The sequence below is a fragment of the Zea mays genome, chromosome 1, assembly GCF_902167145.1.
Source record: "Zea mays cultivar B73 chromosome 1, Zm-B73-REFERENCE-NAM-5.0, whole genome shotgun sequence".
Classification (NCBI taxonomy): Eukaryota; Viridiplantae; Streptophyta; class Magnoliopsida; order Poales; family Poaceae; genus Zea; species Zea mays.
In genome coordinates, this window is record NC_050096.1 from 9,037,113 (window position 1) to 9,042,143 (window position 5,031).

The following is a 5,031-nucleotide window of genomic DNA, read 5'->3' on the forward strand; positions in this document are numbered from 1 at the left end:
GGCATACATACGGTGACTCAAATATAATTTTGTATATCATAGAGATGTTTGTAGTTCTATATCTATACTTTATATTAAGTTTTAACTTTCGTGGCAACGCACGGATATGTACCTATCTCTACTAACTATTAAGAGGTTAACGTAGACTAAAACGTGCCCCCGCCGCGCGGCATGTACCTACTCTCTCACTCACGCTGCATACAAGCATGCAACTATGCAAGCTATGGGTGCCCTTCTCATCCACTCATACTGTATGATGTTCCATGCACGCGCCAGAAGATCGTACCATGCTTTCTCAATGGAATTCTTCATTGCATTGATCAGACTGGGCGAGCAGCTCCTCCAAGTATTCAGGCCCGAGGTCCTTGAGCTCGAGCACGCCAGCGGTGACCTTGTCCTTTCGCTTGCCCTGCCCATGACGAGCCGTCACCGCCACCTGTTCCCTTGCTTCTGCTTCTACATGGCAGCCTTCTTTGTCGGCAGTGGCCGCCTTGCTCTTGTTGGTCCGCAAGCGCTTGCGGATGCAGTGGCGCCGCTTCAGGGCTAGCACCGGCGAGTCCTCCACGGCGCCGCCGCCGAGCCCCAGTCCCAGCGCCGCCGAGCCCCAGTCCCAGCGTGCGCAGCGACTCCTCCACGCGCTCGACGGGGAAGTTGAGCACCGCGGTGGGGCCGCGCATGGAGTAGGTGGCTTGGTCGTAGGCGAGCGAGGCGGTCCTGGGGCTGTCGAAGGTGCCGATCCACATGCGCTCGCCGTTGCGCGTGGAGTCCCTGATCTCCGCTGCGTACTTTCCCCAAGGTCGTATGTGGCAGCAGGATCGGAGGATGTCTGGAATGCAGCGCCGACGATAGTGTTTGATGAGTAGTGGTTGGTGTCGACGTCGACTACATGGTGTGCTGCTGCCGGTGCAGGGAGGCCAATGCAGAGGCGAATGCCATCGTCCTGTTCCGGTAGCCGCCAGTCATGTGCATAGGCGGCATTGGAGATGATGTAGCTATGGTAGTAGCTGCTGAAATTAGGTACCATTTGGGTGGCGCTCACTCTGCAAATTTTCAGGTATGGTTGTGTGCAATGTGGACTTAGTATATATATATATCTACACACACAGGGAAAGAGAGAGTACTCATATAAGTAGGCCTTACCAAAGGACATCTAGCTTAATCTGAAGAACCAATCGCTACTAACTATAAAGAAGGTAACATAGACCAAAACGTGTCCCCGCTTACCTTATCGCGCGGCATGCTCATATGTGAAAAGTTAGGATATGAAACTTATACCAAATGTCATGTTAGCTACTCACATAAGTATATTATTTATCTCCCAGATTGTTTGATCTATTTTAACCTACTTATCAATACATATAGTTATGTTATGCTAGCTTTGATAGATGTTCAATTTAGAAGGATGAGCTGAACCGTGTGCATTATTTGGTTCTTTCTCGTCCTTCCAAATTAGGTTCTTATTGTGCTCTTAGTTGCATCTTGGCAATGAATGATTAATCAAGTTTTTCCAGTTAAATCTTCGACTGTGAATAGATACCAAAGCATTCAGTCTATATTTAGAATATAATATTAGTGTTAAGGTGATATTTTGCTAAACATATTTTTTATATCATAGTGACAGTTATCGTTACATATCTATGTTTTATACAAATTTTTAACTCTCGTGGCAACGCACGGGCACATATCTAGTTGAAATATTATGAGCAAGAGGTACATGCTGGGTTCGTGAGCTTTTGACATCGTCAAAACCCTTTATTGACAAATGTTTCTTTGGATGAAGTTAGATATATTTTTACTTGGAATCTCCATCAGAACCAAAAAGTTCTTGGTTCATTCAATGTATAATACGCTAATTAGAAATGGGGCTGTCATTAGAGATAAGGCCAGCTCGGGCAGTAAGATTCCGCTTAAAATAAAAGTTTTTATATGGTATCTTAGAAAAGGGAGGGTGCTAACAAAGGATAATCTGGGGGCGTATGAATTGGTAAGGAGATAAGAGATGTGTTTTTTATTTATGCAATGAATTGATTCAATATTTATTCTTTGACTATCATTTTGCTAAGTTTGTATGGAGAGCGATCCATACTTTTTTGGTCGTGGCAGCTTCGAAGAATATAAATCATATATACAGTGTGTGGTTACATGGACTCAATAGCAGAGTCAAATCACTGCTTGTGATAGGGGTTGTTGCGTTATGCTGGACGATATGGCTTAGTAGAAATAATATAGTCTTTAAAAAATGCTCGCCTAAAACTTATATGCAGGTGCTTTACAGGGCGACACACGGGTGCTGGTTCTAGGTGCAGTTGCAGAGGCGTGCCGAGGACAAAGAAACTTCGAGGTTTGCTTGTCGAACCTTGGAGACGACAGTCATGCAGATCTTCGTATCCTCTGGCTGGCGTTTTGGTTATATGACTACATCGTCTTAATTTTGTTTTTCAGTCTCCACCTTTTTTGCACCCTACTTGGTCGCTTTGGTTGTCACAAGGTTGTTTTTTAGTTGCTCGTTTCTATTGGCTGAAACAGTTGTGAAGGCCGGTACTTTGTGATACCGTTATCTAAAAATTAGACACTTCAAGCTATTAATGGCGATATATGCAGGGACAATAGGATGCAGAGCCAAGGAATAGAGTACCCTGTATTTTCGTCGTGTACAAAGAATATAAAAAAGCCATCGTCTTCTCCAGATACACCTGGCTGATTCGGAACAAAAATCGCCTCTGAACCAAATCTACCAGGTCCCAGATCATATATGCCTTGTATATTTCCTCCACTTCAAGTTCCTTCTTACCACTCTCCGGTTCAGCATGCAGGTCAAATTTTATGATGCCAGTCACCTTTGCAATGCTGTCAAGTATAGTGCAGTAGACATACCGCTGCTTTCTGTTTCCAACAAAATGGTGAATTAAAAAGCATCAGAGCTTCAGCAAGCATCTAACTAGAATTTTTAATGTCGTTCAGTTCATAATACATCTACCAAATGAAATTGACAATAAGCGTGCTTCCACTCCAACAAAAGAATCATTGCTTTAAGTTATATCAAATGGATGTGAAAAGTGCCTTCCTCAATGGTTCTATCAAGAAAGAAGTGTATGTTGAGCAATCTCCTGGCTTTGAAGATAGTAAATATCCTCCACATGTTTATAAACTCTCAAATGCTTTTTATGGACTTAAACAAGTTCCAAGAGCATGATATGAATGTTGTAAAATTAGAGAAATAAGTGACATGATTTCTACATATTTAAATAGATTAAATATTCTAATTCCGAATAAAACATGCATATAACTCAGATAAATGTCATATATAATTATTGCAGCAATGAACAGTAGCAATTCTAGAACATGTAAACATGTAAAATAGCTGTTCAGGTACATTTCATAATTAAACATGGCTTGTAGATGAAGAAGGCAGATTAAACAAATAAACATAATTGTTTATCTTAAAATATTGCTCTCAAAATAGCGGGTTGCTGTAATAAACAGCCCTCCAACGCTAAAAGGTGATCAGAGATCCTCAACTAACGTGACAGTCCTATCTTACCAAATCAGGGTTTTAGATCAGATGTAATAAGCCTAATAATCAAGTATAAATACTGATAGTAAGGACCTGTGTACTAAATAAAATAACATCAATTTAACACAGGTAAACAGCCTCAACAAAGAGAGATTTAATTAGGCACAAATAATATCAATGCTAAAAATGATAGTACACTAAAACCCAGACTGTTACGTTGTCTCACTACACCGCTAACATCATCGAGCACACAAATCCGCCCACAATAGTGCGATTACACCCAAGTATATAATACTAGCAGATTGCACAAAAATTAAACAGTAGATAAAGTGAGTCAAAGAGTAACTCACAGCACGTAGAATGACTACGTGGGAAGATCAGCTCACCGAACACGAAGTTCTGTCCCAGAAAACCAATTCCGCTGCCCACGTCTGGGTCTGCACGGCGGGAGGTTGACGGAGATACTAGAGCCGCTGCCAGAGCCGAGGGAGATGTCCACGGCACCAACCCGAGAAGACGAACACCGCGCAGCAGGGAGCCCAAGCACTAGGCCACGGTAGACAGAGATCAGACAAAAATAGGAGCACCAGAGAAGTGCACGATTCCGTCAACAGAGCACATGTATATCACGCTCTGCGCAAATACAGCCCATCTTCCTTCCACTTTGAACCACTCCCAGCAAGAATCACCACCAGAATATCAGGAAACGAACTGGTAGTTTCAGTTCTTACCGGTGTTGGGGACTTGTTCTCAAATGCTATGAATTAAGAACAAGACAACATAAAATGTTAAATATCAAAGTCCTTCGTCCTTCGAAGCATTATTTCCTTTTGGATATAATGGATTTCGGACGAAGGTTATGAAGGTCACACCTTCATAATCATAATAAAAAGTAAAAGAGATTTATACATAAAACACAGAAAATAACATGATTACTTGGAACATTATTATTAACGTATTTCTATTTATTTTACTTATATAAACAACAACAAATTACAAATGTACCTTCAGTTAGAAGGAAAGTAAGGGTACAAGCGTGATGCTAATGACAAGTCAGCGTGAACAGTACAGGGGTACTATTCACCTATTTATAGGCACAGGACGCGGCCCATGTAAAATTACATTAATGCTCTTTGCTTTTATCAATAACTCTATAGTAATTCTTCGAGGTCTAATTTGGCTTTTCATCTTTAAGTCGGTTCCCCTTTTCTGTTGTCATGCCGAAGCTTTTCTGCACATAGCTTCGTGATCGTTTCATCCTTCGTCATGATCGTCTTCCATTTCAGTCAAGCTTCGTCTTGACCATGGTCTTGTATACCCGCAACCTGATTCCGAAGATACTTGCTCGCATACTTGGAAAACATTGTCAAGTTATGTTTTTGAGGACCTTCGGAAAACCGAAGGCCCCCAACAACCGGAGCAGCACACACGGAGAGAGGAAGAAGAACATGCGACTGCTTGGCCAGCGCCAGAGAGAGAGGAAACACACCCATACTTATGGAGCAGACCGGGCACCA